Source organism: Ochotona princeps, chromosome 16, assembly GCF_030435755.1.
Source record: "Ochotona princeps isolate mOchPri1 chromosome 16, mOchPri1.hap1, whole genome shotgun sequence".
NCBI lineage: Eukaryota > Metazoa > Chordata > Mammalia > Lagomorpha > Ochotonidae > Ochotona > Ochotona princeps.
The window spans coordinates 37105377-37126296 of record NC_080847.1 but is presented as its reverse complement, the minus strand read 5'-3'; positions in this window follow the sequence as shown (position 1 = coordinate 37126296).

Genomic DNA, 20920 nt, shown 5'->3' with positions numbered 1-20920 from the left:
CGTAGTTTGCTTGAAAGCTGCCTGTCAGCCTGATGGTGTGTGAAGTCAGTGAGCCAAATGGAGTTGGTCTCCCACAAGAACCATTCGGCTGATGCTTCTTCAATATGCAATTCAGCAACATGCAGTGTTGCTTGATGGAATTAGCTCTTACAGCAACATCTGTGTCTAGAGCCTTTGTATTTAGGGCTAGCTGAAAAGGGCTTTGGCGCTGAAGTGGTTTGTGAATGTGGAGTGGGTGGCATGTGAAACCCGCCTGTGGAGCCTTCGTTTGTGTGGGATGCTCAGCAACCTGCGCTTCAGGACAATGCACTCAAACGGCATTAAGCATAGTGTGTGAACACATAGTTTGCTTGAGAGCTGCCTGTCAGCCTGATGGTGTGTGAAGTCAGTGAGCCAAATGGAGTTGTTCTCCCACAAGAACCACTCGGCTGATGCTTCTTCAATATGCAATTCAGCAACATGCAGTGTTGCTTGATGGAATGAGCTCTTACAGCAACATCTGCGTCTAGAGCCTTTGTATTTAGGGCTAGCTGAAAAGGGCTTTGGCGCTGAAGTGGTTTGTGAATGTGGAGTTGGTGGCATGTGAAACCCCCCTGTGGAGCCTTCGTTTGTGTGGGATGCTCACCAACGTGCCCTTCAGGACAATGCACTCAAATGGCATTAAGCATAGTGTGTGGACACGTAGTTTGCTTGAGAGCTGCCTGTCAGCCTGATGGTGTGTGAAGTCAGTGAGCCAAATGGAGTTGTTCTCGCACAAGAACCACTCGGCTGATGCTTCTTCAATATGCAATTCAGCAACATGCAGTGTTGCTTGATGGAATTAGCTCTTACAGCAACATCTGTGTCTAGAGCCTTTGTATTTAGGGCTAGCTGAAAATGGCTTTGGCGCTGAAGTGGTTTCTGAATGTGGAGTTGGTGGCATGTGAAACCCGCCTGTGGAGCCTTCGTTTGTGTGGGATGCTCACCAACCTGCCCTTCAGGACAATGCACTCAAACGGCATTAAGCATAGAGTGTGAACACGTAGTTTGCTTGAGAGCTGCCTGTCAGCCTGATGGTGTGTGAAGTCAGTGAGCCAAATGGAGTTGTTCTCCCACAAGAACCACTCGGCTGATGCTTCTTCAATATGCTATTCAGCAACATGCAGTGTTGCTTGATGGAATTAGCTCTTACAGCAACATCTGCGTCTAGAGCCTTTGTATTCAGGGCTAGCTGAAAACGGCTTTGGCGCTGAAGTGGTTTCTGAATCTGGAGTTGGTGGCATGTGAAACCCGCCTGTGGAGCCTTCGTTTGTGTGGGATGCTCAGCAACCTGCGCTTCAGGACAATGCTCTCAAACGGCATTAAGCATAGTGTGTGAACACGTAGTTTGCTTGAGAGCTGCCTGTCAGCCTGATGGTGTGTGAAGTCAGTGAGCCAAATGGAGTTGTTCTCCCACAAGAACCACTCGGCTGATGCTTCTTCAATATGCAATTCAGCAACATGCAGTGTTGCTTGATGGAATTAGCTCTTACAGGAACATCTGCGTCTAGAGCCTTTGTATATAGGGCTAGCTGAAAAGGGCTTTGGCGCTGAAGTGGTTTCTGAATGTGGAGTTGGTGGCATGTGAAACCCGCCTGTGGAGCCTTCGTTTGTGTGGAATGCTCACCAAGCTGCCCTTCAGGACAATGCACTCAAACGGCATTAAGCATAGTGTGTGAACACGTAGTTTGCTTGAGAGCTGCCTGTCAGCCTGATGGTGTGTGAAGTCAGTGAGCCAAATGGAGTTGTTCTCCCACAAGAACCACTCGGCTGATGCTTCTTCAATATGCAATTCAGCAACATGCAATGTTGCTTGATGGAATTAGCTCTTACAGCAACATCTGCGTCTAGAGCCTTTGTATTTAGGGCTAGCTGAAAAGGGCTTTGGCGCTGAAGTGGTTTGTGAATGTGGAGTTGGTGGCATGTGAAACCCGCCTGTGGAGCCTTCGTTTGTGTGGGATGCTCACCAAGATGCCCTTCAGGACAATGCACTCAAAACGGCATTAAGCATAGTGTGTGAACACGTAGTTTGCTTGAAAGCTGCCTGTCAGCCTGATGGTGTGTGAAGTCAGTGAGCCAAATGGAGTTGTTCTCCAACAAGAACCACTCGGCTGATGCTTCTTCAATATGCAATTCAGCAACATGCAGTGTTGCTTGATGGAATTAGCTCTTACAGCAACATCTGTGTCTAGAGCCTTTGTATTTAGGGCTAGCTGAAAAGGGCTTTGGCGCTGAAGTGGTTTCTGAATGTGGAGTTGGTGGCATGTGAAACCCGCCTGTGGAGCCTTCGTTTGTGTGGGATGCTCAGCAACCTGCCCTTCAGGACAATGCACTCAAACGACATTAAGCATAGTGTGTGAACACGTAGTTTGCTTGAGAGCTGCCTGTCAGCCTGATGGTGTGTGAAGTCAGTGAGCCAAATGGAGTTGTTCTCCCACAAGAACCACTCGGCTGATGCTTCTTCAATATGCAATTCAGCAACATGCAGTGTTGCTTGATGGAATTAGCTCTTACAGCAACATCTGCATCTAGAGCCTTTGTATTTAGAGCTAGCTTATAAGGGCTTTGGCACTGAAGTGGTTTCTGAATGTGGAGTTGGTGGCATGTGAAACCCGCCTATGGAGCCTTCGTTTGTGTGGGATGCTCACCAAGCTGCCCTTCAGGACAATGCACTCAAACGGCATTAAGCATAGTGTGTGAACATGTAGTTTGCTTGAGAGCTGCCTGTCAGCCTGATGGTGTGTGAAGTCAGTGAGCCAAATGGAGTTGTTCTCCCACAAGAACCACTCGGCTGATGCTTCTTCAATATGCAATTCAGCAACATGCAGTGTTGCTTGATGGAATTAGCTCTTACAGCAACATCTGTGTCTAGAGCCTTTGTATTTAGGGCTAGCTGAAAAGGGCTTTGGCGCTGAAGTGGTTTGTGAATGTGGAGTTGGTGGCATGTGAAACCCGCCTGTGGAGCCTTCGTTTGTGTGGGATGCTCAGCAACCTGCCCTTCAGGACAATGCACTCAAACGGCATTAAGCATAGTGTGTGAACACATAGTTTGCTTGAGAGCTGCCTGTCAGCCTGATGGTGTGTGAAGTCAGTGAGCCAAATGGAGTTGTTCTCCCACAAGAACCACTCGGCTGATGCTTCTTCAATATGCAATTCAGCAACATGCAGTGTTGCTTGATGGAATGAGCTCTTACAGCAACATCTGCGTCTAGAGCCTTTGTATTTAGGGCTAGCTGAAAAGGGCTTTGGCGCTGAAGTGGTTTGTGAATGTGGAGTTGGTGGCATGTGAAACCCCCCTGTGGAGCCTTCGTTTGTGTGGGATGCTCACCAACGTGCCCTTCAGGACAATGCACTCAAATGGCATTAAGCATAGTGTGTGGACACGTAGTTTGCTTGAGAGCTGCCTGTCAGCCTGATGGTGTGTGAAGTCAGTGAGCCAAATGGAGTTGTTCTCGCACAAGAACCACTCGGCTGATGCTTCTTCAATATGCAATTCAGCAACATGCAGTGTTGCTTGATGGAATTAGCTCTTACAGCAACATCTGTGTCTAGAGCCTTTGTATTTAGGGCTAGCTGAAAATGGCTTTGGCGCTGAAGTGGTTTCTGAATGTGGAGTTGGTGGCATGTGAAACCCGCCTGTGGAGCCTTCGTTTGTGTGGGATGCTCACCAACCTGCCCTTCAGGACAATGCACTCAAACGGCATTAAGCATAGAGTGTGAACACGTAGTTTGCTTGAGAGCTGCCTGTCAGCCTGATGGTGTGTGAAGTCAGTGAGCCAAATGGAGTTGTTCTCCCACAAGAACCACTCGGCTGATGCTTCTTCAATATGCTATTCAGCAACATGCAGTGTTGCTTGATGGAATTAGCTCTTACACCAACATCTGCGTCTAGAGCCTTTGTATTCAGGGCTAGCTGAAAAGGGCTTTGGCGCTGAAGTGGTTTCTGAATCTGGAGTTGGTGGCATGTGAAACCCGCCTGTGGAGCCTTCGTTTGTGTGGGATGCTCAGCAACCTGCGCTTCAGGACAATGCTCTCAAACGGCATTAAGCATAGTGTGTGAACACGTAGTTTGCTTGAGAGCTGCCTGTCAGCCTGATGGTGTGTGAAGTCAGTGAGCCAAATGGAGTTGTTCTCCCACAAGAACCACTCGGCTGATGCTTCTTCAATATGCAATTCAGCAACATGCAGTGTTGCTTGATGGAATTAGCTCTTACAGCAACATCTGCGTCTAGAGCCTTTGTATATAGGGCTAGCTGAAAAGGGCTTTGGCGCTGAAGTGGTTTCTGAATGTGGAGTTGGTGGCATGTGAAACCCGCCTGTGGAGCCTTCGTTTGTGTGGAATGCTCACCAAGCTGCCCTTCAGGACAATGCACTCAAACGGCATTAAGCATAGTGTGTGAACACGTAGTTTGCTTGAGAGCTGCCTGTCAGCCTGATGGTGTGTGAAGTCAGTGAGCCAAATGGAGTTGTTCTCCCACAAGAACCACTCGGCTGATGCTTCTTCAATATGCAATTCAGCAACATGCAGTGTTGCTTGATGGAATTAGCTCTTACAGCAACATCTGCGTCTAGAGCCTTTGTATTTAGGGCTAGCTGAAAAGGGCTTTGGCGCTGAAGTGGTTTGTGAATGTGGAGTTGGTGGCATGTGAAACCCGCCTGTGGAGCCTTCGTTTGTGTGGGATGCTCACCAAGATGCCCTTCAGGACAATGCACTCAAAACGGCATTAAGCATAGTGTGTGAACACGTAGTTTTCTTGAGAGCTGCCTGTCAGCCTGATGGTGTGTGAAGTCAGTGAGCCAAATGGAGTTGTTCTCCCACAAGAACCACTCGGCTGATGCTTCTTCAATATGCAATTCAGCAACATGCAGTGTTGCTTGATGGAATTAGCTCTTACAGCAACATCTGTGTCTAGAGCCTTTGTATTTAGGGCTAGCTGAAAAGGGTTTTGGCGCTGAAGTGGTTTGTGAATGTGGAGTTGGTGGCATGTGAAACCCGCCTGTGGAGCCTTCGTTTGTGTGGGATGCTCAGCAACCTGCGCTTCAGGACAATGCACTCAAACGGCATTAAGCATAGTGTGTGAACACATAGTTTGCTTGAGAGCTGCCTGTCAGCCTGATGGTGTGTGAAGTCAGTGAGCCAAATGGAGTTGTTCTCCCACAAGAACCACTCGGCTGATGCTTCTTCAATATGCAATTCAGCAACATGCAGTGTTGCTTGATGGAATTAGCTCTTACAGCAACATCTGCATCTAGAGCCTTTGTATTTAGGGCTAGCTGAAAAGGGCTTTGGCGCTGAAGTGGTTTCTGAATGTGGAGTTGGTGGCATGTGAAACCCGCCTGTGGAGCCTTCGTTTGTGTGGGATGCTCACCAAGCTGCGCTTCAGGACAATGCACTCAAACGGCATTAAGCATAGTGTGTGAACACGTAGTCTGCTTGAGAGCTGCCTGTCAGCCTGATGGTGTGTGAAGTCAGTGAGCCAAATGGAGTTGTTCTCCCACAAGAACCACTCGGCTGATGCTTCTTCAATATGCAATTCAGCAACATGCAGTGTTGCTTGATGGAATTAGCTCTTACAGCAACATCTGCGTCTAGAGCCTTTGTATTCAGGGCTAGCTGAAAACGGCTTTGGCGCTCAAGTGGTTTCTGAATGTGGAGTTGGTGGCATGTGAAACCCGCCTGTGGGGCCTTCATTTGTGTGGGATGCTCACCAAGCTTCCCTTCAGGACAATGCACTCAAACGGCATTAAGCATAGTGTGTGAACACGTAGTTTGCTTGAGAGCTGCCTGTCAGCCTGATGGTGTGTGAAGTCAGTGAGCCAAATGGAGTTGTTCTCCCACAAGAACCACTCGGCTGATGCTTCTTCAATATGCAATTCAGCAACATGCAGTGTTGCTTGATGGAATTAGCTCTTACAGCAATATCTGCGTCTAGAGCCTTTGTATTTAGGGCTAGCTGAAAACGGCTTTGGAGCTCAAGTGATTTCTGAATGTGGAGTTGGTGGCATGTGAAACCCGCCTGTGGAGCCTTCGTTTGTGTGGGATGCTCACCAAGCTGCCCTTCAGGACAATGCACTCAAACGGCATTAAGCATAGTGTGTGAACACGTAGTTTGCTTGAGAGCTGCCTGTCAGCCTGATGGTGTGTGAAGTCAGTGAGCCAAATGGAGTTGTTCTCCCACAAGAACCACTCGGCTGATGCTTCTTCAATATGCAATTCAGCAACAGCAGCGTTGCTTGATGGAATTAGCTCTTACAGCAACATCTGCGTCTAGAGCCTTTGTATTTAGGGCTAGCTGAAAAGGGCTTTGGTGCTCAAGTGGTTTCTGAATGTGGAGTTGGTGGCATGTGAAACCCGCCTGTGGAGCCTTCGTTTGTGTGGGATGCTCACCAAGCTGCCCTTCAGGACAATGCACTCAAATGGCATTAAGCATAGTGTGTGAACATGTAGTTTGCTTGAGAGCTGCCTGTCAGCCTGATGGTGTGTGAAGTCAGTGAGCCAAATGGAGTTGTTCTCCCACAAGAACCACTCGGCTGATGCTTCTTCAATATGCAATTCAGCAACATGCAGTGTTGCTTGATGGAATTAGCTCTTACAGCAACATCTGCGTCTAGAGCCATTGTATTTAGGGCTACCTGAAAAGGGCTTTGGCGCTGAAGTGGTTTCTGAATGTGGAGTTGGTGGCATGTGAAACCCTCCTGTGGAGCCTTCGTTTGTGTGGGATGCTCACCAAGCTGCCCTTCAGGACAATGCACTCAAACGGCATTAAGCATAGTGTGTGAACACGTAGTTTGCTTGAGAGCTGCCTGTCAGCCTGATGGTGTGTGAAGTCAGTGAGCCAAATGGAGTTGTTCTCCCACAAGAACCATTCGGCTGATGCTTCTTCAATATGCAATTCAGCAACATGCAGTGTTGCTTGATGGAATTAGCTCTTACAGCAACATCTGTGTCTAGAGCCTTTGTATTTAGGGCTAGCTGAAAAGGGTTTTGGCGCTGAAGTGGTTTGTGAATGTGGAGTTGGTGGCATGTGAAACCCGCCTGTGGAGCCTTCGTTTGTGTGGGATGCTCAGCAACCTGCGCTTCAGGACAATGCACTCAAACGGCATTAAGCATAGTGTGTGAACACATAGTTTGCTTGAGAGCTGCCTGTCAGCCTGATGGTGTGTGAAGTCAGTGAGCCAAATGGAGTTGTTCTCCCACAAGAACCACTCGGCTGATGCTTCTTCAATATGCAATTCAGCAACATGCAGTGTTGCTTGATGGAATGAGCTCTTACAGCAACATCTGCGTCTAGAGCCTTTGTATTTAGGGCTAGCTGAAAAGGGCTTTGGCGCTGAAGTGGTTTCTGAATGTGGAGTTGGTGGCATGTGAAACCCCCCGGTGGAGCCTTCGTTTGTGTGGGATGCTCACCAACGTGCCCTTCAGGACAATGCACTCAAATGGCATTAAGCATAGTGTGTGGACACGTAGTTTGCTTGAGAGCTGCCTGTCAGCCTGATGGTGTGTGAAGTCAGTGAGCCAAATGGAGTTGTTCTCCCACAAGAACCACTCGGCTGATGCTTCTTCAATATGCAATTCAGCAACATGCAGTGTTGCTTGATGGAATTAGCTCTTACAGCAACATCTGCATCTAGAGCCTTTGTATTTAGGGCTAGCTGAAAAGGGCTTTGGCGCTGAAGTGGTTTCTGAATGTGGAGTTGGTGGCATGTGAAACCCCCCTGTGGAGCCTTCGTTTGTGTGGGATGCTCACCAAGCTGCCCTTCAGGACAATGCACTCAAACGGCATTAAGCATAGTGTGTGAACACGTAGTTTGCTTGAGAGCTGCCTGTCAGCCTGATGGTGTGTGAAGTCAGTGAGCCAAATGGAGTTGTTCTCCCACAAGAACCACTCGGCTGATGCTTCTTCAATATGCAATTCAGCAACATGCAGTGTTGCTTGATGGAATTAGCTCTTACAGCAACATCTGTGTCTAGAGCCTTTGTATTTAGGGCTAGCTGAAAATGGCTTTGGCGCTGAAGTGGTTTCTGAATGTGGAGTTGGTGGCATGTGAAACCCGCCTGTGGAGCCTTCGTTTGTTTGGGATGCTCACGAAGCTGCCCTTCAGGACAATACACTCAAACGGCATTAAGCATAGAGTGTGAACACGTAGTTTGCTTGAGAGCTGCCTGTCAGCCTGATGGTGTGTGAAGTCAGTGAGCCAAATGGAGTTGTTCTCCCACAAGAACCACTCGGCTGATGCTTCTTCAATATACAATTCAGCAACATGCAGTGTTGCTTGATGGAATTAGCTCTTACAGCAACATCTGCGTCTAGAGCCTTTGTATTTAGGGCTAGCTGAAAAGGGCTTTGGCGCTGAAGTGGTTTCTGAATGTGGAGTTGGTGGCATGTGAAACCCTCCTGTGGAGCCTTCGTTTGTGTGGGATGCTCACCAAGCTGCCCTTCAGGACAATGCACTCAAACGGCATTAAGCATAGTGTGTGAACACGTAGTTTGCTTGAAAGCTGCCTGTCAGCCTGATGGTGTGTGAAGTCAGTGAGCCAAATGGAGTTGTTCTCCCACAAGAACCATTCGGCTGATGCTTCTTCAATATGCAATTCAGCAACATGCAGTGTTGCTTGATGGAATTAGCTCTTACAGCAACATCTGTGTCTAGAGCCTTTGTATTTAGGGCTAGCTGAAAAGGGTTTTGGCGCTGAAGTGGTTTGTGAATGTGGAGTTGGTGGCATGTGAAACCCGCCTGTGGAGCCTTCGTTTGTGTGGGATGCTCAGCAACCTGCGCTTCAGGACAATGCACTCAAACGGCATTAAGCATAGTGTGTGAACACATAGTTTGCTTGAGAGCTGCCTGTCAGCCTGATGGTGTGTGAAGTCAGTGAGCCAAATGGAGTTGTTCTCCCACAAGAACCACTCGGCTGATGCTTCTTCAATATGCAATTCAGCAACATGCAGTGTTGCTTGATGGAATGAGCTCTAACAGCAACATCTGCGTCTAGAGCCTTTGTATTTAGGGCTAGCTGAAAAGGGCTTTGGCGCTGAAGTGGTTTCTGAATGTGGAGTTGGTGGCATGTGAAACCCCCCGGTGGAGCCTTCGTTTGTGTGGGATGCTCACCAACGTGCCCTTCAGGACAATGCACTCAAATGGCATTAAGCATAGTGTGTGGACACGTAGTTTGCTTGAGAGCTGCCTGTCAGCCTGATGGTGTGTGAAGTCAGTGAGCCAAATGGAGTTGTTCTCCCACAAGAACCACTCGGCTGATGCTTCTTCAATATGCAATTCAGCAACATGCAGTGTTGCTTGATGGAATTAGCTCTTACAGCAACATCTGCATCTAGAGCCTTTGTATTTAGGGCTAGCTGAAAAGGGCTTTGGCGCTGAAGTGGTTTCTGAATGTGGAGTTGGTGGCATGTGAAACCCCCCTGTGGAGCCTTCGTTTGTGTGGGATGCTCACCAAGCTGCCCTTCAGGACAATGCACTCAAACGGCATTAAGCATAGTGTGTGAACACGTAGTTTGCTTGAGAGCTGCCTGTCAGCCTGATGGTGTGTGAAGTCAGTGAGCCAAATGGAGTTGTTCTCCCACAAGAACCACTCGGCTGATGCTTCTTCAATATGCAATTCAGCAACATGCAGTGTTGCTTGATGGAATTAGCTCTTACAGCAACATCTGCGTCTAGAGCCTTTGTATTCAGGGCTAGCTGAAAATGGCTTTGGCGCTGAAGTGGTTTCTGAATGTGGAGTTGGTGGCATGTGAAACCCGCCTGTGGAGCCTTCGTTTGTGTGGGATGCTCAGCAAACCTGCCCTTCAGGACAATACACTCAAACGGCATTAAGCATAGAGTGTGAACACGTAGTTTGCTTGAGAGCTGCCTGTCAGCCTGATGGTGTGTGAAGTCAGTGAGCCAAATGGAGTTGTTCTCCCACAAGAACCACTCGGCTGATGCTTCTTCAATATGCAATTCAGCAACATGCAGTGTTGCTTGATGGAATTAGCTCTTACAGCAACATCTGCGTCTAGAGCCTTTGTATTCAGGACTAGCTGAAAAGGGCTTTGGCGCTGAAGTGGTTTCTGAATGTGGAGTTGGTGGCATGTGAAACCCGCCTGTGGAGCCTTCGTTTGTGTGGAATGCTCACCAAGCTGCCCTTCAGGACAATGCACTCAAACGGCATTAAGCATAGTGTGTGAACACGTAGTTTGCTTGAGAGCTGCCTGTCAGCCTGATGGTGTGTGAAGTCAGTGAGCCAAATGGAGTTGTTTTCCCACAAGAACCACTCGGCTGATGCTTCTTCAATATGCAATTCAGCAACATGCAGTGTTGCTTGATGGAATTAGCTCTTACAGCAACATCTGCATCTAGAGCCTTTGTATTTAGGGCTAGCTGAAAAGGGCTTTGGCGCTGAAGTGGTTTCTGAATGTGGAGTTGGTGGCATGTGAAACCCGCCTGTGGAGCCTTCGTTTGTGTGGGATGCTCACCAAGCTGCCCTTCAGGACAATGCACTCAAACGGCATTAAGCATAGTGTGTGAACACGTAGTTTGCTTGAAAGCTGCCTGTCAGCCTGATGGTGTGTGAAGTCAGGGAGCCAAATGCAGTTGTTCTCCCACAAGAACCATTCGGCTGATGCTTCTTCAATATGCAATTCAGCAACATGCAGTGTTGCTTGATGGAATTAGCTCTTACAGCAACATCTGCATCTAGAGCCTTTGTATTTAGGGCTAGGTGAAAAGGGCTTTGGCGCTGAAGTGGTTTGTGAATGTGGAGTTGGTGGCATGTGAAACCCGCCTGTGGAGCCTTCGTTTTTGTGGGATGCTCACCAACCTGCCCTTCAGGACAATGCACTCAAACGGCATTAAGCATAGTGTGTGAACACGTAGCTTGCTTGAGAGCTGCCTGTCAGCCTGATGGTGTGTGAAGTCAGTGAGCCAAATGGAGTTGTTCTCCCACAAGAACCACTCGGCTGATGCTTCTTCAATATGCAATTCAGCAACATGCAGTGTTGCTTGATGGAATTAGCTCTTACAGCAACATCTGCGTCTAGAGCCTTTGTATTTAGGGCTAGCTGAAAACGGCTTTGGCGCTGAAGTGGTTTGTGAATGTGGAGTTGGTGGCATGTGAAACCCGCCTGTGGAGCCTTCATTTGTGTGGGATGCTCACCAACGTGCCCTTCAGGACAATGCACTCAAACGGCATTAAGCATAGTGTGTGAACACGTAGTTTGCTTGAGAGCTGCCTGTCAGCCTGATGGTGTGTGAAGTCAGTGAGCCAAATGGAGTTGTTCTCCCACAAGAACCACTCGGCTGATGCTTCTTCAATATGCAATTCAGCAACATGCAGTGTTGCTTGATGGAATTAGCTCTTACAGCAACATCTGCGTCTAGAGCCTTTGTATTTAGGGCTAGCTGAAAACGGCTTTGGCGCTCAAGTGGTTTCTGAATGTGGAGTTGGTGGCATGTGAAACCCGCCTGTGGAGCCTTCGTTTATGCGGGATGCTCACCAACCTGCCCTTCAGGACAATGCACTCAAACGGCATTAAGCATAGAGTGTGAACACGTAGTTTGCTTGAGAGCTGCCTGTCAGCCTGATGGTGTGTGAAGTCAGTGAGCCAAATGGAGTTGTTCTCCCACAAGAACCACTCGGCTGATTCTTCTTCAATACACAATTCAGCAACATGCAGTGTTGCTTGATGGAATTAGCTCTTACAGCAACATCTGCGTCTAGAGCCTTTGTATTTAGGGCTAGCTGAAAACGGCTTTGGCGCTCAAGTGGTTTCTGAATGTGGAGTTGGTGGCATGTGAAACCTGCCTGTGGAGCCTTCTTTTGTGTGGGATGCTCACCAAGCTGCCCTTCAGGACAATGCACTCAAACGGCATTAAGCATAGTGTGTGAACACGTAGTTTGCTTGAGAGCTGCCTGTCAGCCTGATGGTGTGTGAAGTCAGTGAGCCAAATGGAGTTGTTCTCCCACAAGAACCACTTGGCTGATGCTTCTTCAATATGCAATTCAGCAACATGCAGTGTTGCTTGATGGAATTAGCTCTTACAGCAACATCTGCGTCTAGAGCCTTTGTATTCAGGGCTAGCTGAAAACGGCTTTGGCGCTGAAGTGGTTTCTGAATGTGGAGTTGGTGGCATGTGAAACCCGCCTGTGGAGCCTTCGTTTGTGTGGGATGCTCACCAAGCTGCCCTTCATACAATGCACTCAAACGACATTAAGCATAGTGTGTGAACACATAGTTTGCTTGAGAGCTGCCTGTCAGCCTGATGGTGTGTGAAGTCAGTGAGCCAAATGGAGTTGTTCTCCCACAAGAACCACTCGGCTGATTTTTTTCAATATGCAATTCAGCATCATGCCGTGTTGCTTGATGGAATTAGCTCTTACAGCAACATCTGCGTCTAGAGCCTTTGTATTCAGGACTAGCTGAAAACGGCTTTGGCGCTCAAGTGGTTTCTGAATGTGGAGTTGGTGGCATGTGAAACCCGCCTGTGGAGCCTTCGTTTGTGTGTGATGCTCACCAACCTGCCCTTCAGGACAATGCACTCAAACGGCATTAAGCATAGTGTGTGAACACGTAGTTTGCTTGAGAGCTGCCTGTCAGCCTGATGGTGTGTGAAGTCAGTGAGCCAAATGGAGTTGTTCTCCCACAAGAACCACTCGGCTGATGCTTCTTCAATATGCAATTCAGCAACATGCAGTGTTGCTTGATGGAATTAGCTCTTACAGCAACATCTGCGTCTAGAGCCTTTGGATTTAGAGCTAGCTGAAAAGGGCTTTGGTGCTGAAGTGGTTTCTGAATGTGGAGTTGGTGGCATGTGAAACCCGCCTGTGGAGCCTTCGTTTGTGTGGGATGCTCACCAAGCTGCCCTTCAGGACAATGCACTCAAACGGCATTAAGCATAGTGTGTGAACACGTAGTTTGCTTGAGAGCTGCCTATCAACCTGATGGTGTGTGAAGTCAGTGAGCCAAATGGAGTTGTTCTCCCACAAGAACCACTCGACTGATGCTTCTTCAATATGCAATTCAGCAACATGCAGTGTTGCTTGATGGAATTAGCTCTTACAGCAACATCTGCGTCTAGAGCCTTTGTATTTAGGGCTAGCTGAAAAGGGCTTTGGCGCTGAAGTGGTTTCTGAATGTGGAGTTGGTGGCATGTGAAACCCGCCTGTGGAGCCTTCGTTTGTGTGGGATGCTCACCAAGCTGCCCTTCAGGACAATGCACTCAAACGGCATTAAGCATAGTGTGTGAACACGTAGTTTGCTTGAGAGCTGCCTGTCAGCCTGATGGTGTGTGAAGTCAGTGAGCCAAATGGAGTTGTTCTCCCACAAGAACCACTCGGCTGATTCTTCTTCAATATGCAATTCAGCAACATGCAGTGTTGCTTGATGGAATTAGCTCTTACAGCAACATCTGCGTCTAGAGCCTTTGTATTGACGGCATAGCTGAAAAGGGCTTTGGCGCTCAAGTGGTTTCTGAATGTGGAGTTGGTGGCATGTGAAACCCGCCTGTGGAGCCTTCGTTTGTGTGGGATGCTCACCAACCTGCCCTTCAGGACAATGCACTCAAACGGCATTAGCATAGAGTGTGAACACGTAGTTTGCTTGAGAGCTGCCTGTCAGCCTGATGGTGTGTGAAGTCAGTGAGCCAAATGGAGTTGTTCTCCCACAAGAACCACTCGGCTGATTCTTCTTCAATATGCAATTCAGCAACATGCAGTGTTGCTTGATGGAATTAGCTCTTACAGCAACATCTGCGTCTAGAGCCTTTGTATTTAGGGCTAGCTGAAAAGGGCTTTGGCGCTGAAGTGGTTTCTGAATGTGGAGTTGGTGGCATGTGAAACCCGCCTGTGGAGCCTTCGTTTGTGTGGGATGCTCACCAAGATGCCCTTCAGGACAATGCACTCAAACGGCATTAAGCATAGAGTGTGAACACGTAGTTTGCTTGAGAGCTGCCTGTCAGCCTGATGGTGTGTGAAGTCAGTGAGCCAAATGGAGTTGTTCTCCCACAAGAACCACTCGGCTGATGCTTCTTCAATATGCAATTCAGCAACATGCAGTGTTGCTTGATGGAATTAGCTCTTACAGCAACATCTGCCTCTAGAGCCTTTGTATTCAGGGCTAGCTGAAAAGGGCTTTGGCGCTGAAGTGGTTTCTGAATGTGGAGTTGGTGGCATGTGAAACCCGCCTGTGGAGCCTTCGTTTGTGTGGGATGCTCACCAAGCTGCCCTTCATACAATGCACTCAAATGACATTAAGCATAGTGTGTGAACACATAGTTTGCTTGAGAGCTGCCTGTCAGCCTGATGGTGTGTGAAGTCAGTGAGCCAAATGGAGTTGTTCTCCCACAAGAACCACTCGGCTGATTTTTTTCAATATGCAATTCAGCATCATGCCGTGTTGCTTGATGGAATTAGCTCTTACAGCAACATCTGCGTCTAGAGCCTTTGTATTTAGGGCTAGCTGAAAACGGCTTTGGCGCTCAAGTGGTTTCTGAATGTGGAGTTGGTGGCATGTGAAACCCGCCTGTGGAGCCTTCGTTTATGCGGGATGCTCACCAAGCTGCCCTTCAGGACAATGCACTCAAACGGCATTAAGCATAGAGTGTGAACACGTAGTTTGCTTGAGAGCTGCCTGTCAGCCTGATGGTGTGTGAAGTCAGTGAGCCAAATGGAGTTGTTCTCCCACAAGAACCACTCGGCTGATTCTTCTTCAATACACAATTCAGCAACATGCAGTGTTGCTTGATGGAATTAGCTCTTACAGCAACATCTGCGTCTAGAGCCTTTGTATTTAGGGCTAGCTGAAAACGGCTTTGGCGCTGAAGTGGTTTCTGAATGTGGAGTTGGTGGCATGTGAAACCTGCCTGTGGAGCCTTCTTTTTTGTGGGATGCTCACCAAGCTGCCCTTCAGGACAATGCACTCAAACGGCATTAAGCATAGTGTGTGAACACGTAGTTTGCTTGAGAGCTGCCTGTCAGCCTGATGGTGTGTGAAGTCAGTGAGCCAAATGGAGTTGTTCTCCCACAAGAACCACTTGGCTGATGCTTCTTCAATATGCAATTCAGCAACATGCAGTGTTGCTTGATGGAATTAGCTCTTACAGGAACATCTGCGTCTAGAGCCTTTGTATTCAGGGCTAGCTGAAAAGGGCTTTGGCGCTGAAGTGTTTTCTGAATGTGGAGTTGGTGGCATGTGAAACCCGCCTGTGGAGCCTTCGTTTGTGTGGGATGCTCACCAAGCTGCCCTTCATACAATGCACTCAAACGACATTAAGCATAGTGTGTGAACACATAGTTTGCTTGAGAGCTGCCTGTCAGCCTGATGGTGTGTGAAGTCAGTGAGCCAAATGGAGTTGTTCTCCCACAAGAACCACTCGGCTGATTTTTTTCAATATGCAATTCAGCATCATGCCGTGTTGCTTGATGGAATTAGCTCTTACAGCAACATCTGCGTCTAGAGCCTTTGTATTCAGGACTAGCTGAAAACGGCTTTGGCGCTGAAGTGGTTTCTGAATGTGGAGTTGGTGGCATGTGAAACCCGCCTGTGGAGCCTTCGTTTGTGTGGGATGCTCACCAAGCTGCCCTTCAGGACAATGCACTCAAACGGCATTAAGCATAGTGTGTGAACACGTAGTTTGCTTGAGAGCTGCCTATCAGCCTGATGGTGTGTGAAGTCAGTGAGCCAAATGGAGTTGTTCTCCCACAAGAACCACTCGACTGATGCTTCTTCAATATGCAATTCAGCAACATGCAGTGTTGCTTGATGGAATTAGCTCTTACAGCAACATCTGCGTCTAGAGCCTTTGTATTTAGGGCTAGCTGAAAACGGCTTTGGCGCTGAAGTGGTTTCTGAATGTGGAGTTGGTGGCATGTGAAACCCGCCTGTGGAGCCTTCGTTTATGCGGGATGCTCACCAACCTGCCCTTCAGGACAATGCACTCAAACGGCATTAAGCATAGAGTGTGAACACGTAGTTTGCTTGAGAGCTGCCTGTCAGCCTGATGGTGTGTGAAGTCAGTGAGCCAAATGGAGTTGTTCTCCCACAAGAACCACTCGGCTGATTCTTCTTCAATACACAATTCAGCAACATGCAGTGTTGCTTGATGGAATTAGCTCTTACAGCAACATCTGCGTCTAGAGCCTTTGTATTTAGGGCTAGCTGAAAACGGCTTTGGCGCTGAAGTGGTTTCTGAATGTGGAGTTGGTGGCATGTGAAACCCGCCTGTGGAGCCTTCTTTTGTGTGGGATGCTCACCAAGCTGCCCTTCAGGACAATGCACTCAAACGGCATTAAGCATAGTGTGTGAACACGTAGTTTGCTTGAGAGCTGCCTGTCAGCCTGATGGTGTGTGAAGTCAGTGAGCCAAATGGAGTTGTTCTCCCACAAGAACCACTTGGCTGATGCTTCTTCAATATGCAATTCAGCAACATGCAGTGTTGCTTGATGGAATTAGCTCTTACAGCAACATCTGCGTCTAGAGCCTTTGTATTCAGGGCTAGCTGAAAAGGGCTTTGGCGCTGAAGTGGTTTCTGAATGTGGAGTTGGTGGCATGTGAAACCCGCCTGTGGAGCCTTCGTTTGTGTGGGATGCTCACCAAGCTGCCCTTCATACAATGCACTCAAACGACATTAAGCATAGTGTGTGAACACATAGTTTGCTTGAGAGCTGCCTGTCAGCCTGATGGTGTGTGAAGTCAGTGAGCCAAATGGAGTTGTTCTCCCACAAGAACCACTCGGCTGATTTTTTTCAATATGCAATTCAGCATCATGCCGTGTTGCTTGATGGAATTAGCTCTTACAGCAACATCTGCGTCTAGAGCCTTTGTATTCAGGACTAGCTGAAAACGGCTTTGGCGCTCAAGTAGTTTCTGAATGTGGAGTTGGTGGCATGTGAAACCCGCCTGTGGAGCCTTCGTTTGTGTTGGATGCTCACCAAGCTGCCCTTCAGGACAATGCACTCAAACGGCATTAAGTATAGAGTGTGAACACGTAGTTTGCTTGAGAGCTGCCTGTCAGCCTGATGGTGTGTGAAGTCAGTGAGCCAAATGGAGTTGTTCTCCCACAAGAACCACTCGGCTGATTCTTCTTCAATATGCAATTCAGCAACATGCAGTGTTGCTTGATGGAATTAGCTCTTACAGCAACATCTGCGTCTAGAGCCTTTGTATTTAGGGCTAGCTGAAAACGGCTTTGGCGCTGAAGTGGTTTCTGAATGTGGAGTTGGTGGCATGTGAAACCCGCCTGTGGAGCCTTCTTTTGTGTGGGATGCTCACCAACCTGCCCTTCAGGACAATGCACTCAAACGGCATTAAGCATAGAGTGTGAACACGTAGTTTGCTTGAGAGCTGCCTGTCAGCCTGATGGTGTGTGAAGTCAGTGAGCCAAATGGAGTTGTTCTCCCACAAGAACCACTCGGCTGATGCTTCTTCAATATGCAATTCAGCAACATGCAGTGTTGCTTGATGGAATTAGCTCTTACAGCAACATCTGCGTCTAGAGCCTTTGTATTCAGGGCTAGCTGAAAAGGGCTTTGGCGCTCAAGTGGTTTCTATATGTGGAGTTGGTGGCATGTGAAACCCGCCTGTGGAGCCTTCGTTTGTGTGGGATGCTCACCAAGCTGCCCTTCAGGACAATGCACTCAAACGGCATTAAGCATAGAGTGTGAACACGTAGTTTGCTTGAGTGCTGCCTGTCAGCCTGATGGTGTGTGAAGTCAGTGAGCCAAATGGAGTTGTTCTCCCACAAGAACCACTCGGCTGATGCTTCTTCAATATGCAATTCAGCAACATGCAGTGTTGCTTGATGGAATTAGCTCTTACAGCAACATCTGCGTCTAGAGCCTTTGTATTCAGGGCTAGCTGAAAACGGCTTTGGCGCTCAAGTGGTTTCTGAATGTGGAGTTGGTGGCATGTGAAACCCGCCTGTGGAGCCTTCGTTTGTGTGGGATGCTCACCAAGCTGCCCTTCAGGACAATGCACTCAAACGGCATTAAGCATAGTGTGTGAACACGTAGTTTGCTTGAGAGCTGCCTGTCAGCCTGATGGTGTGTGAAGTCAGTGAGCCAAATGGAGTTGTTCTCCCACAAGAACCACTCGGCTGATGCTTCTTCAATATGCAATTCAGCAACATGCAGTGTTGCTTGATGGAATTAGCTCTTACAGCAACATCTGCGTCTAGAGCCTTTGTATTTAGGGCTAGCTGAAAACGGCTTTGGCGCTGAAGTGGTTTCTGAATGTGGAATTGGTGGCATGTGAAACCCGCCTGTGGAGCCTTCGTTTGTGTGGGATGCTCACCAAGCTGCCCTTCAGGACAATGCACTCAAACGGCATTAAGCATAGTGTGTGAACACGTAGTTTGCTTGAAAGCTGCCTGTCAGCCTGATGGTGTGTGAAGTCAGTGAGCCAAATGGAGTTGTTCTCCCACAAGAACCACTCGGCTGATGCTTCTTCAATATGCAATTCAGCAACATGCAGTGTTGCTTGATGGAATTAGCTCTTACAGCAACATCTGCGTCTAGAGCCTTTGTATTCAGGGCTAGCCGAAAAGGGCTTTGGCGCTGAAGTGGTTTCTGAATGTGGAGTTGGTGGCATGTGAAACCCGCCTTTGGAGCCTTCGTTTGTGTGGGATGCTCACCAACCTGCCCTTCAGGACAATGCACTCAAACGGCATTAGCATAGAGTGTGAACACGTAGTTTGCTTGAGCGCTGCCTGTCAGCCTGATGGTGTGTGAAGTCAGTGAGCCAAATGGAGTTGTTCTCCCACAAGAACCACTCGGCTGATTCTTCTTCAATATGCAATTCAGCAACATGCAGTGTTGCTTGATGGAATTAGCTCTTACAGCAACATCTGCGTCTAGAGCCTTTGTATTTAGGGCTAGCTGAAAAGGGCTTTGGCGCTGAAGTGGTTTCTGAATGTGGAGTTGGTGGCATGTGAAACCCGCCTGTGGAGCCTTCGTTTGTGTTGGATGCTCACCAAGCTGCCCTTCAGGACAATGCACTCAAACGGCATTAAGCATAGAGTGTGAACACGTAGTTTGCTTGAGAGCTGCCTGTCAGCCTGATGGTGTGTGAAGTCAGTGAGCCAAATGGAGTTGTTCTCCCACAAGAACCACTCGGCTGATGCTTCTTCAATATGCAATTCAGCAACATGCAGTGTTGCTTGATGGAATTAGCTCTTACAGCAACATCTGCGTCTAGAGCCTTTGGATTTAGAGCTAGCTGAAAAGGGCTTTGGTGCTGAAGTGGTTTCTGAATGTGGAGTTGGTGGCATGTGAAACCCGCCTGTGGAGCCTTCGTTTGTGTGGGATGCTCACCAAGCTGCCCTTCAGGACAATGCACTCAAACGGCATTAAGCATAGAGTGTGAACACGTAGTTTGCTTGAGAGCTGCCTGTCAGCCTGATGGTGTGTGAAGTCAGTGAGCCAAATGGAGTTGTTCTCCCACAAGAACCACTCGGCTGATGCTTCTTCAATATGCAATTCAGCAACATGCAGTGTTGCTTGATGGAATTAGCTCTTACAGCAACATCTGCGTCTAGAGCCTTTGTATTTAGGGCTAGCTGAAAACGGCTTTGGCGCTGAAGTGGTTTCTGAATGTGGAGTTGGTGGCATGTGAAACCCGCCTGTGGAGCCTTCGTTTGTGTGGGATGCTCACCAACCTGCCCTTCAGGACAATGCACTCAAACGGCATTAAGCATAGAGTGTGAACACGTAGTTTGCTTGAGAGCTGCCTGTCAGCCTGATGGTGTGTGAAGTCAGTGAGCCAAATGGAGTTGTTCTCCCACAAGAACCACTCGGCTGATTCTTCTTCAATACACAATTCAGCAACATGCAGTGTTGCTTGATGGAATTAGCTCTTACAGCAACATCTGCGTCTAGAGCCTTTGTATTTAGGGCTAGCTGAAAACGGCTTTGGCGCTGAAGTGGTTTCTGAATGTGGAGTTGGTGGCATGTGAAAGCCGCCTGTGGAGCCTTCTTTTGTGTGGGATGCTCACCAAGCTGCCCTTCAGGACAATGCACTCAAACGGCATTAAGCATAGTGTGTGAACACGTAGTTTGCTTGAGAGCTGCCTGTCAGCCTGATGGTGTGTGAAGTCAGTGAGCCAAATGGAGTTGTTCTCCCACAAGAACCACTTGGCTGATGCTTCTTCAATATGCAATTCAGCAACATGCAGTGTTGCTTGATGGAATTAGCTCTTACAGCAACATCTGCGTCTAGAGCCTTTGTATTCAGGGCTAGCTGAAAACGGCTTTGGCGCTGAAGTGGTTTCTGAATGTGGAGTTGGTGGCATGTGAAACCCGCCTGTGGAGCCTTCGTTTGTGTGGGATGCTCACCAAGCTGCCCTTCATACAATGCACTCAAACGACATTAAGCATAGTGTGTGAACACATAGTTTGCTTGAGAGCTGCCTGTCAGCCTGATGGTGTGTGAAGTCAGTGAGCCAAATGGAGTTGTTCTCCCACAAGAACCACTCGGCTGATTCTTCTTCAATATGCAATTCAGCATCATGCCGTGTTGCTTGATGGAATTAGCTCTTACAGCAACATCTGCGTCTAGAGCCTTTGTATTCAGGACTAGCTGAAAACGGCTTTGGCGCTGAAGTGGTTTCTGAATGTGGAGTTGGTGGCATGTGAAACCCGCCTGTGGAGCCTTCGTTTGTGTGTGATGCTCACCAACCTGCCCTTCAGGACAATGCACTCAAACGGCATTAAGCATAGTGTGTGAACACGTAGTTTGCTTGAGAGCTGCCTGTCAGCCTGATGGTGTGTGAAGTCAGTGAGCCAAATGGAGTTGTTCTCCCACAAGAACCACTCGGCTGATGCTTCTTCAATATGCAATTCAGCAACATGCAGTGTTGCTTGATGGAATTAGCTCTTACAGCAACATCTGCGTCTAGAGCCTTTGTATTTAGGGCT